This window comes from Symsagittifera roscoffensis, chromosome 7 (assembly GCF_963678635.1).
Source record: "Symsagittifera roscoffensis chromosome 7, txSymRosc1.1, whole genome shotgun sequence".
NCBI classification, from domain to species: Eukaryota; Metazoa; Xenacoelomorpha; order Acoela; family Convolutidae; genus Symsagittifera; species Symsagittifera roscoffensis.
Window position 1 is genome coordinate 12,867,449 of NC_087068.1, and position 12,056 is coordinate 12,879,504.

The 12,056-nt window shown below is 39.7% G+C and overlaps 11 non-coding genes across 11 annotated transcripts; all 11 read right to left on the minus strand.

The window, feature by feature from the left end:
• Positions 1-1,205: 1,205 nt before the first annotated feature.
• Trnan-guu (transfer RNA asparagine (anticodon GUU)) lies at positions 1,206-1,279 on the minus strand. Its single transcript has one exon. It is a non-coding gene; the product is annotated as a tRNA-Asn (tRNA).
• Positions 1,280-2,914: 1,635 nt separating this feature from the next.
• Positions 2,915-2,988, minus strand: Trnat-ggu (transfer RNA threonine (anticodon GGU)). Its single transcript has one exon. It is a non-coding gene; the product is annotated as a tRNA-Thr (tRNA).
• Positions 2,989-3,560: 572 nt separating this feature from the next.
• Trnak-uuu (transfer RNA lysine (anticodon UUU)) lies at positions 3,561-3,633 on the minus strand. The gene has a single exon. It is a non-coding gene; the product is annotated as a tRNA-Lys (tRNA).
• An 814-nt stretch (positions 3,634-4,447) lies between these two features.
• On the minus strand, positions 4,448-4,520 carry Trnar-ucu (transfer RNA arginine (anticodon UCU)). Its single transcript has one exon. It is a non-coding gene; the product is annotated as a tRNA-Arg (tRNA).
• A 569-nt stretch (positions 4,521-5,089) lies between these two features.
• Positions 5,090-5,163, minus strand: Trnat-ggu (transfer RNA threonine (anticodon GGU)). The gene has a single exon. It is a non-coding gene; the product is annotated as a tRNA-Thr (tRNA).
• Positions 5,164-5,736: 573 nt separating this feature from the next.
• On the minus strand, positions 5,737-5,809 carry Trnak-uuu (transfer RNA lysine (anticodon UUU)). Its single transcript has one exon. It is a non-coding gene; the product is annotated as a tRNA-Lys (tRNA).
• A 781-nt stretch (positions 5,810-6,590) lies between these two features.
• Positions 6,591-6,663, minus strand: Trnar-ucu (transfer RNA arginine (anticodon UCU)). The gene has a single exon. It is a non-coding gene; the product is annotated as a tRNA-Arg (tRNA).
• A 573-nt stretch (positions 6,664-7,236) lies between these two features.
• On the minus strand, positions 7,237-7,310 carry Trnat-ggu (transfer RNA threonine (anticodon GGU)). Its single transcript has one exon. It is a non-coding gene; the product is annotated as a tRNA-Thr (tRNA).
• A 573-nt stretch (positions 7,311-7,883) lies between these two features.
• Trnak-uuu (transfer RNA lysine (anticodon UUU)) lies at positions 7,884-7,956 on the minus strand. Its single transcript has one exon. It is a non-coding gene; the product is annotated as a tRNA-Lys (tRNA).
• A 789-nt stretch (positions 7,957-8,745) lies between these two features.
• Positions 8,746-8,818, minus strand: Trnak-uuu (transfer RNA lysine (anticodon UUU)). The gene has a single exon. It is a non-coding gene; the product is annotated as a tRNA-Lys (tRNA).
• A 2,503-nt stretch (positions 8,819-11,321) lies between these two features.
• On the minus strand, positions 11,322-11,394 carry Trnak-uuu (transfer RNA lysine (anticodon UUU)). Its single transcript has one exon. It is a non-coding gene; the product is annotated as a tRNA-Lys (tRNA).
• Positions 11,395-12,056: the final 662 nt, after the last annotated feature.

Consider the following 12,056-nt stretch of genomic DNA (forward strand, 5'->3'; position numbering starts at 1 on the left):
CAGCCGAACGCGCTAGCCGATTGCTCCACAAGAGCTCGATAAAAATTCATTTTATGAAAAAAATATTTTTGAGCGCCTGAAACTTATTAACCGTTCTTAGAAACTCTGAAAATAACTGGCGTTTTCTAAGAAGTTAGAGTGTTTCAAAAAAATTAATAGAAGAAATGATACTGCGCCCGACAAGGGAACCGAACCCTTGAACGTCGGATTAAAAGTCCAACTCTCTACCGACTGAGCTAGCAGGGCTTAAAGATTACGCTAGTCTTTCAAATACAAGAATTCGAAGCTTTGGATCCTAAAACGAATGACTAGGTGCTCATTTTTTTTGCAGAAATCTCTCATTCTGAGGTTCTGTTCTCGCTCCTGGGTGGGCTTAGTCCACCAACCTTTGGGTTGACAGCCGAACGCGCAAGCAGATTGCGCCCCAAGAGCTCGATAAAAAATCATTTTATGAAAAAAATATTTTTGAGCGCCTGAAACTTATTAACCGTTCTTAGAAACTCTGAAAATAACTGGCGTTTTCTAAGAAGTTAGAGTGTTTCAAAAAAATTAATAGAAGAAATGATACTTCGCCCGACAAGGGAACCGAACCCTTGGACGTCGGATTAAAAGTCCAACTCTCTACCGACTGAGCTAGCAGGGCTTAAAGATTACGCTAGTCTTTCAAATACAAGAATTCGAAGATTTGGATCCTAAAACGAATGACTAGGTGCTCATTTTTTTTTGCAGAAATCTCTCATTCTGAGGTTCTGTTCTCGCTCCTGGGTGGGCTTAGTCCACCAACCTTTGGGTTGACAGCCGAACGCGCTAGCCGATTGCGCCCCAAGAGCTCTATACATAAGTGTCGGTTGATTTTTTTAGGCATCATTCAAGCTTTTTTCAAGGGTAAAATTTATTTTTGAGAGTCTGACACTTATTAAGCATCCTTAAAAACTCTGAAAATAACTGGCGTTTTCAATGAAGTACGATTGTTTCAAAAATTTTAATAGAAGAAATGATACTTCGCCCCACAAGGGACTCGAACCCTTAAAAGTCCAACGCTCTACCGACTGAGCTAGCAGGGCTCGAATGTTTTGCTAGTCTTACAGACCTATTTTGTCAAATTCAAGAATTGAATTTGATAATTTAGTGCTCCTATTTTGAAATTGATAATTTAGTGCTCTTATGTTTTGCAGAAAAGCCTGATTCTGTGGTTCTGCTGTTCTCGCTCCTGGGTGGGCTTGAACCACCAACCTTTCGGTTAACAGCCGAACGCGCTAGCCGATTTCGCCACAAGAGCTCGATAAAAAAACATTTTATGAAAAAAATTATTTTTGAGCGCCTGAAACTTATTAACCATTCTTAAATACTCTGAAACTAACTGGCGTTTTCTAAGAAGTTAGGGTGTTTCAAAAAAATTAATAGAAGAAATGATACTGGGCCCGACAAGGGAATCGAACCCTTGAACGTCGGATTAAAAGTCCAACGCTCTACCGACTGAGCTAGCAGGGCTAAAAGTTTACGCTAGTCTTTCAAATACAAGAATTCGAAGCTTTGGATCCTAAAACGAATGACTAGTTGCTCATTTTTTTTGCAGAAATCTCTCATTCTGAGGTTCTGTTCTCGCTCCTGGGTGGGCTTAATCCACCAACTTTTGGGTTGACAGCCGAACGCGCTAGCCGATTGCGCCCCAAGAGCTATATACATAAGTGTCGGTTGATTTTTTTAGGCATCATTCAAGCTTTTTACATGGGTAAAATTTATTTTTGAGAGTCTGACACTTATTAAGCATCCTTAAAAAATCTGAAACTAACTGGCGTTTTCAATGAAGTACGATTGTTTCAAAAATTTTAATAGAAGTAATGATTCTTCGCCCCACAAGGGACTCGAACCCTTAAAAGTCCAACGCTCTACCGACTGAGCTAGCAGGGCTCGTATATTTTGCTAGTCTTACAGACCTATTTTGTCAAATTCAAGAATTGAATTTGATAAATTAGTGCTCCTATTTTGAAATTGATAATTTAGTGATCTTATGTTTTGCAGAAAAGCCTGATTCTGTGGTTCTACTGTACTCGCTCCTGGGTGGGCTTGAACCACCAACCTTTCGGTTAACAGCCGAACGCGCTAGTCGATTGCGCCACAAGATCTCGATAAAAAATCATTTTATGAAAAAAATTATTTTTGAGCGCCTGAAACTTATTAATCATTCTTAAATACTCTGAAACTAACTGGCGTTTTCTAAGAAGTTAAGGTGTTTCAAAAAAATTAATAGAAGAAATGATACTGGGCCCGACAAGGGAACCAAACCCTTGAATGTCGGATTAAAAGTCCAACGCTCTACCGACTGAGCTAGCAGGGCTTAAAGATTACGCTAGTCTTTCAAATACAAGAATTCGAAGCTTTGGATCCTAAAACGAATGACTGAGTGCTCATGTTTTTTTTTGCAGAAATCTCTCATTCTGAGGTTCTGTTCTCGCTCCTGGGTGGGCTTAATCCACCAACCTGTGGGTTGACAGCCGAACGCGCTAGCCGATTTCGCCCCAAGAGCTCTATACATAAGTGTCGGTTGATTTTTTTAGGCATCATTCGAGCTTTTTAAATGGGTAAAATTTATTTTTGAGAGTCTGACACTTATTAAGCATCCTTAAAAACTCTGAAAATAACTGGCGTTTTCAATGAAGTACGATTGTTTCAAAAATTTTAATAGAAGAAATGATACTTCGCATCACGAGGGACTCAAACCCTTGACCGTTGAATTAAAAGTCCAACGCTCTACCGACTGAGCTAGCAGGGCTAGAATGTTTTGCTAGTCTTACAGACCTAATTTGTCAAATTCAAGAATTGAAATTGATAATTTAGTGCTCCTTTTTTGATATTGATAATTTAGTGCTCTTATCGCATGCAGAATAGTCTGATTCTGTGGTTCTGCTGTTCTCGCTCCTGGGTGGGCTTGAACCACCAACCTTTCGGTTACCAGCCGAACGCGCTGGCTGATTGCGCCACGAGAGCTCGATAACAAATCAATTTATGAAAAAAAAAATTTTTGAGCGCCTGAAACTTATTAACCATTCTTAAAAACTCTGAAAATAACTGGCGTTTTCTAAGAAGTTGGAGTGTTTCAAAGAAAATAATAGAAGAAATGATACTGCGCCCGACAAGGGAACCGAACCCTTGAACGTCGGATTAAAACTCCAACGCTCTACCGACTGAGCTAGCGGGGCAAAAGATTACGCTAGTCTTTCAAATACAAGAATTCGAAGCTTTGGATCCTAAAACGAATGACTGAGTGCTCATGTTTTTTTTGCAGAAATCTCTCATTCTGAGGTTCTGTTCTCGCTCCTGGGTGGGCTTAATCCACCAACCTTTGGGTTGACAGCCGAACGCGCTAGCCGATTGCGCCCCAAGAGCTCTATACATAAGTGTCGGTTGATTTTTTTAGGCATCATTCGAGCTTTTTACATGGGTAAAAATTTTTTTTGAGAGTCTGACACTTATTAGGCATCCTTAAAAACTCTGAAAATAACTGGCGTTTTCAATGAAGTACGATTGTTTCAAAAATTTTAATAGAAGAAATGATACTTCGCCCCACAAGGGACTCGAACCCTTGACCGTTGGATTAAAAGTCCAACGCTCTACCGACTGAGCTAGCAGGGCTCGAATGTTTTGCTAGTCTTACAGACCTAATTTGTCAAATTCAAGAATTGAAATTGATAATTTAGTGCTCCTTTTTTGATATTGATAATTTAGTGCTCTTATCTTCTGCAGAAAAGTCTGATTCTGTGGTTCTGCTGTTCTCGCTCCTGAGTGGGCTTAATCCACCAACCTTTGGGTTGACAGCTGAACGCGCTAGCCGATTGCGCCCAAAGAGCTTTATACATAAGTGTCGGTTGGTTTTTTTAGTCATCATTCAAGCTTTTTCCATGGGTAAAAATTATTTTTGAGAGTCTGACACTTATTAACCATTCTTAAAAACTCTGAAAATAACTGGCGTTTTCTAAGAAGTTAGAGTGTTTCAAAGAAATTAATAGAAGAAATGATACTGCCCCCGACAAGGGAACCGAACCCTTGAACGTCGGATTAAAACTCCAACGCTCTACCGACTGAGCTAGCAGGGCTAAAATATTTCGCTAGTCTTTCAAATACAAGAATTCGAAGCTTTGGATCCTAAAACGAATGACTAAGTGCTCATTTTTTTTGCAGAAATCTTTCATTATGAGGTTCTGTTTTCGCTCCTGGGTGGGCTTAACCCACCAACCTTGGGGTTGACAGCCGAACGCGCTAGCCGATTGCGCCCCAAGAGCTCTATACATAAGTGTCGGTTGATTTTCTTAGGCATTATTCAAGCTTTTTACATGGGTAAAATTTCTTTTTGAGAGTCTGACACTTATTAAGCATCCTTAAAAACTCTGAAAATAACTGGCGTTTTCTAAGAAGTTAGAGTGTTTCAAAGAAATTATTAGAAGAAATGCGCCCGACAAGGGAACCGAACCCTTGAACGTCGGATTAGAAGTCCAACGCTCTACCGACTGAGCTAGCAGGGCTTAAAGATTACGCTAGTCTTTCAAATACAAGAATTCGAAGCTTTGGATCCTAAAACGAATGACTAAGTGCTCATTTTTTTTGCAGAAATCTCTCATTCTGAGGTTCTGTTCTCGCTCCTGGGTGGGCTTACTCCACCAACCTTTGGGTTGACAGCCGAACGCGCTAGCCAATTTCGCCCCAAGAGCTCTATACATAAGTGTCGGTTGATTTTTTTAGGCATCATTCGAGCTTTTTACATGGGTAAAATTTATTTTTGAGAGTCTGACACTTATTAAGCATCCTTAAAAACTCTGAAAATAACTGGCGTTTTCAATGAAGTACGATTGTTTCAAAAATTTTAATAGAAGAAATGATACTTCGCATCACGAGGGACTCGAACCCTTGAACGTTGAATTAAAAGTCCAACGCTCTACCGACTGAGCTAGCAGGGCTAGAATGTTTTGCTAGTAAGACCTAATTTGTCAAATTCAAGAATTGAAATTGATAATTTAGTGCTCCTTTTTTGATATTGATAATTTAGTGCTCTTATCGCATGCAGAATAGTCTGATTCTGTGGTTCTGCTGTTCTCGCTCCTGGGTGGGCTTGAACCACCAACCTTTCGGTTACCAGACGAACGCGCTGGCTGATTGCGCCACAAGAGCTCGATAACAAATCAATTTATGAAAAAAAAAATTTTTGAGCGCCTGAAACTTATTAACCATTCTTAAAAACTCTGAAAATAACTGGCGTTTTCTAAGAAGTTGGAGTGTTTCAAAGAAAATAATAGAAGAAATGATACTGCGCCCGACAAGGGAACCGAACCCTTGAACGTCGGATTAAAACTCCAACGCTCTACCGACTGAGCTAGCGGGGCTAAAAGATTACGCTAGTCTTTCAAATACAAAAATTCGAAGCTTTGGATCCTAAAACGAATGACTGAGTGCTCATGTTTTTTTTGCAGAAATCTCTCATTCTGAGGTTCTGTTCTCGCTCCTGGGTGGGCTTAATCCACCAACCTTTGGGTTGACAGCCGAACGCGCTAGCCGATTGCGCCCCAAGAGCTCTATACATAAGTGTCGGTTGATTTTTTTAGGCATCATTCGAGCTTTTTACATGGGTAAAATTTTTTTTTGAGAGTCTGACACTTATTAAGCATCCTTAAAAACTCTGAAAATAACTGGCGTTTTCAATGAAGTACGATTGTTTCAAAAATATTAATAGAAGAAATGATACTTCGCCTCACAAGGGACTCGAACCCTTGACCGTTGGATTAAAAGTCCAACGCTCTACCGACTGAGCTAGCAGGGCTCGAATTATTTGCTAGTCTTACAGACCTAATTTGTCAAATTCAAGAATTGAAATTGATAATTTAGTGCTCCTTTTTTGATATTGATAATTTAGTGCTCTTATCTTATGCAGAAAAGTCTGATTCTATGTTTCTGCTGTTCTCGCTCCTGGGTGTGCTTGAACCACCCACCTTCCGATTAACAGCCGAACGCGCTAGCTGATTGCGCCACAAGAGCTCGATAAAAAATCCTTTTATGAAAAAAAAAATTTTTTGAGCGCCTGAAACTTATTAACCATTCTTAAAAACTCTGAAAATAACTGGCGTTTTCTAAGAAGTTAGAGTGTTTCAAAGAAATTAATAGAAGAAATGATACTGCCCCCGACAAGGGAACCGAACCCTTGAACGTCGGATTAAAACTCTAACGCTCTACCGACTGAGCTAGCAGGGCTAAAATATTACGCTAGTCTTTCAAATACAAGAATTCGAAGCTTTGGATCCTAAAACGAATGACTAAGTGCTCATTTTTTTTGCAGAAATCTTTCATTATGAGGTTCTGTTTTCGCTCCTGGGTGGGCTTAACCCACCAACCTTGGGGTTGACAGCCGAACGCGCTAGCCGATTGCGCCCCAAGAGCTCTATACATAAGTGTCGGTTGATTTTCTTAGGCATTATTCAAGCTTTTTACATGGGTAAAATTTCTTTTTGAGAGTCTGACACTTATTAAGCATCCTTAAAAACTCTGAAAATAACTGGCGTTTTCTAAGAAGTTAGAGTGTTTCAAAGAAATTATTAGAAGAAATGCGCCCGACAAGGGAACCGAACCCTTGAACGTCGGATTAGAAGTCCAACGCTCTACCGACTGAGCTAGCAGGGCTTAAAGATTACGCTAGTCTTTCAAATACAAGAATTCGAAGCTTTGGATCCTAAAACGAATGACTAAGTGCTCATTTTTTTTGCAGAAATCTCTCATTCTGAGGTTCTGTTCTCGCTCCTGGGTGGGCTTACTCCACCAACCTTTGGGTTGACAGCCGAACGCGCTAGCCGATTTCGCCCCAAGAGCTCTATACATAAGTGTCGGTTGATTTTTTTAGGCATCATTCGAGCTTTTTACATGGGTAAAATTTATTTTTGAGAGTCTGACACTTATTAAGCATCCTTAAAAACTCTGAAAATAACTGGCGTTTTCAATGAAGTACGATTGTTTCAAAAATTTCAATAGAAGAAATGATACTTCGCATCACGAGGGACTCGAACCCTTGAACGTTGAATTAAAAGTCCAACGCTCTACCGACTGAGCTAGCAGGGCTAGAATGTTTTGCTAGTCTTACAGACCTAATTTGTCAAATTCAAGAATTGAAATTGATAATTTAGTGCTCCTTTTTTGATATTGATAATTTAGTGCTCTTATCGCATGCAGAATAGTCTGATTCTGTGGTTCTGCTGTTCTCGCTCCTGGGTGGGCTTGAACCACCAACCTTTCGGTTACCAGCCGAACGCGCTGACTGATTGCGCCACAAGAGCTCGATAACAAATCAATTTATGAAAAAAAAAATTTTTGAGCGCCTGAAACTTATTAACCATTCTTAAAAACTCTGAAAATAACTGGCGTTTTCTAAGAAGTTGGAGTGTTTCAAAGAAAATAATAGAAGAAATGATACTGCGCCCGACAAGGGAACCGAACCCTTGAACGTCGGATTAAAACTCCAACGCTCTACCGACTGAGCTAGCGGGGCTAAAAGATTACGCTAGTCTTTCAAATACAAAAATTCGAAGCTTTGGATCCTAAAACGAATGACTGAGTGCTCATGTTTTTTTTGCAGAAATCTCTCATTCTGAGGTTCTGTTCTCGCTCCTGGGTGGGCTTAATCCACCAACCTTTGGGTTGACAGCCGAACGCGCTAGCCGATTGCGCCCCAAGAGCTCTATACATAAGTGTCGGTTGATTTTTTTAGGCATCATTCGAGCTTTTTACATGGGTAAAATTTTTTTTTGAGAGTCTGACACTTATTAAGCATCCTTAAAAACTCTGAAAATAACTGGCGTTTTCAATGAAGTACGATTGTTTCAAAAGTTTTAATAGAAGAAATGATACTTCGCCCCACAAGGGACTCGAACCCTTGACCGTTGGATTAAAAGTCCAACGCTCTACCGACTGAGCTAGCAGGGCTCGAATGTTTTGCTAGTCTTACAGACCTAATTTGTCAAATTCAAGAATTGAAATTGATAATTTAGTGCTCCTTTTTTGATATTGATAATTTAGTGCTCTTATCTTATGCAGAAAAGTCTGATTCTATGGTTCTGCTGTTCTCGCTCCTGGGTGTGCTTGAACCACCAACCTTCCGATTAACAGCCGAACGCGCTAGCTGATTGCGCCACAAGAGCTCGATAAAAAATCCTTTTATGAAAAAAAAAAATTTTTGAGCGCCTGAAACTTATTAACCATTCTTAAAAACTCTGAAAATAACTGGCGTTTTCTAAGAAGTTGGAGTGTTTCAAAGAAAATAATAGAAGAAATGATACTGCGCCCGACAAGGGAACCGAACCCTTGAACGTCGGATTAAAACTCCAACGCTCTACCGACTGAGCTAGCGGGGCTAAAAGATTACGCTAGTCTTTCAAATACAAAAATTCGAAGCTTTGGATCCTAAAACGAATGACTGAGTGCTCATGTTTTTTTTGCAGAAATCTCTCATTCTGAGGTTCTGTTCTCGCTCCTGGGTGGGCTTAATCCACCAACCTTTGGGTTGACAGCCGAACGCGCTAGCCGATTGCGCCCCAAGAGCTCTATACATAAGTGTCGGTTGATTTTTTTAGGCATCATTCGAGCTTTTTACATGGGTAAAATTTTTTTTTGAGAGTCTGACACTTATTAAGCATCCTTAAAAACTCTGAAAATAACTGGCGTTTTCAATGAAGTACGATTGTTTCAAAAGTTTTAATAGAAGAAATGATACTTCGCCCCACAAGGGACTCGAACCCTTGACCGTTGGATTAAAAGTCCAACGCTCTACCGACTGAGCTAGCAGGGCTCGAATGTTTTGCTAGTCTTACAGACCTAATTTGTCAAATTCAAGAATTGAAATTGATAATTTAGTGCTCCTTTTTTGATATTGATAATTTAGTGCTCTTATCTTATGCAGAAAAGTCTGATTCTATGGTTCTGCTGTTCTCGCTCCTGGGTGTGCTTGAACCACCAACCTTCCGATTAACAGCCGAACGCGCTAGCTGATTGCGCCACAAGAGCTCGATAAAAAATCCTTTTATGAAAAAAAAAAATTTTTGAGCGCCTGAAACTTATTAACCATTCTTAAAAACTCTGAAAATAACTGGCGTTTTCTAAGAAGTTAGAGTGTTTCAAAGAAACTAATAGAAGAAATGATACTGCCCGCGACAAGGGAACCGAACCCGTGAACGTCGGATTAAAACTCCAACGCTCTACCGACTGAGCTAGCAGGGCTAAAATATTACGCTAGTCTTTCAAATACAAGAATTCGAAGCTTTGGATCCTAAAACGAATGACTAAGTGCTCATTTTTTTTGCAGAAATCTTTCATTATGAGGTTCTGTTTTCGCTCCTGGGTGGGCTTAATCCACCAACCTTGGGGTTGACAGCCGAACGCGCTAGCCGATTGCGCCCCAAGAGCTCTATATATAAGTGTCGGTTGATTTTCTTAGGCATTATTCAAGCTTTTTACATGGGTAAAATTTCTTTTTGAGAGTCTGACACTTGTTAAGCATCCTTAAAAACTCTGAAAATAACTGGCGTTTTCAATGAAGTACGATTGTTTCAAAAATTTTAATAGAAGAAATAATACTTCGCCCCACAAGGGACTCGAACCCTTGACCTTCGGATTAAAAGTCTAACGCTCTACCGAATGATCTAGCAGGGCTCGAATTTTTGGCTAGTCTTACAGACCTATTTTGTCAAATTAAAGAATTGAAATTGATAATTTAGTGCTCCTTTTTTGAAATTGATAATTTAGTGCTTTTATCGTATGCAGAAAATTCTGATTCTGTGGTTCTGCTGTTCTCGCATCTAGGTGGGCTTGAACCACCAACCTTTCGGTTATCATCCGAACGCGCTAGCCGATTGCGCCACAAGAGATCGATGAAAACTCATTTTATGAAAAAAAAAAATTTTTGAGCGCCTGAAACTTATTAACCATTCTTAAAAACTCTGAAAACAACTGGCGTTTTCTAAGAAGTTAGAGTGTTTCAAAGAAATTAATAGAAGAAATGATACTGCCCCCGACAAGGGAACCGAACCCTTGAACGTCGGATTAAAACTCCAACGCTCTACCGACTGAGCTAGCAGGGCTAAAATATTACGCTAGTCTTTCAAATACAAGAATTCGAAGCTTTGGATCCTAAAACGAATGACTAAGTGCTCATTTTTTTTGCAGAAATCTTTCATTATGAGGTTCTGTTTTCGCTCCTGGGTGGGCTTAATCCACCAACCTTGGGGTTGACAGCCGAACGCGCTAGCCGATTGCGCCCCAAGAGCTCTATATATAAGTGTCGGTTGATTTTCTTAGGCATTATTCAAGCTTTTTACATGGGTAAAATTTCTTTTTGAGAGTCTGACACTTATTAAGCATCCTTAAAAACTCTGAAAATAACTGGCGTTTTCAATGAAGTACGATTGTTTCAAAAATTTTAATAGAAGAAATAATACTTCGCCCCACAAGGGACTCGAACCCTTGACCTTTGGATTAAAAGTCTAACGCTCTACCGAATGATCTAGCAGGGCTCGAATTTTTGGCTAGTCTTACAGACCTATTTTGTCAAATTAAAGAATTGAAATTGATAATTTAGTGCTCCTTTTTTGAAATTGATAATTTAGTGCTTTTATCTTATGCAGAAAATTCTGATTCTGTGGTTCTGCTGTTCTCGCATCTAGGTGGGCTTGAACCACCAACCTTTCGGTTATCATCCGAACGCGCTAGCCGATTGCGCCACAAGATATCGATGAAAACTCATTTTATGAAAAAAAAAAAATTTTGAGCGCCTGAAACTTATTAACCATTCTTAAAAACTCTGAAAATAACTGGCGTTTTCTAAAAAGTTAGAGTGTTTCAAAGAAATTATTAGAAGAAATGCGCCCGACAAGTGAACCGAACCCTTGAACGTCGGATTAGAAGTCCAACGCTCTACCGACTGAGCTAGCAGGGCTTAAAGATTACGCTAGTCTTTCAAATACAAGAATTCGAAGCTTTGGATCCTAAAACGAATGACTGAGTGCTCATGTTTTTTTTGCAGAAATCTCTCATTCTGAGGTTCTGTTTTCGCTCCTGGGTGGGCTTAATCCACCAACCTTGGGGTTGACAGCCGAACGCGCTAGCCGATTGCGCCCCAAGAGTTCTATACATAAGTGTCGGTTGATTTTTTTAGGCATTATTCAAGCTTTTTACATGGGTAAAATTTCTTTTTGAGAGTCTGACACTTATTAAGCATCCTTAAAAACTCTGAAAATAACTGGCGTTTTCAATGAAGTACGATTGCTTCAAAAATTTTAATAGAAGAAATAATACTTCGCCCCACAAGGGACTCGAACCCTTGACCTTTGGATTAAAAGTCCAACGCTCTACCGACAAAGCTAGCAGGGCTCGAATATTTTGCTAGTCTTACAGACCCATTTTGTCAAATTAAAGAATTGAAATTGATAATTTAGTGTTCCTTTTTTGAAATTGATAAATTAGTGCTCTTATCTTATGCAGAAAATTCTGATTCTGTGGTTCTGCTGTTCTCGCTCCTGGGTGGGCTTGAACCACCAACCTTTCGGTTTACATCCGAACGCGCTAGCCGATTGCGCCACAATAGATCGACGAAAAATCATATTATGAAAAAAAAAATTTTTGAGCGCCTGAAACTTATTAACCATTCTTAAAAACTCTGAAAATAACTGGCGTTTTCTAAGAAGTTAGAGTGTTTCAAAGAAATTAATAGAAGAAATGCGACCGACAAGGGAACCGAACCCTTGAACGTCGGATTAGAAGTCCAACGCTCTACCGACTGAGCTAGCAGTGCTTAAAGATTACGCTAGTCTTTCAATTACAAGAAGTCGAAGCTTTGGATCCTAAAACGAATGACTGAGTGCTCATGTTTTTTTTTCAGAAATCTCTCATTCTGAGGTTCTGTTCTCGCTCCTGGGTGGGCTTAATCCACCAACCTTTTGTTTGACAGCCGAACGCGCTAGCCGATTGCGCCCCAAGTGCTCTACACATAATTGTCGGTTGATTTTTTTAGGCATTATTCAAGCTTTTTACAT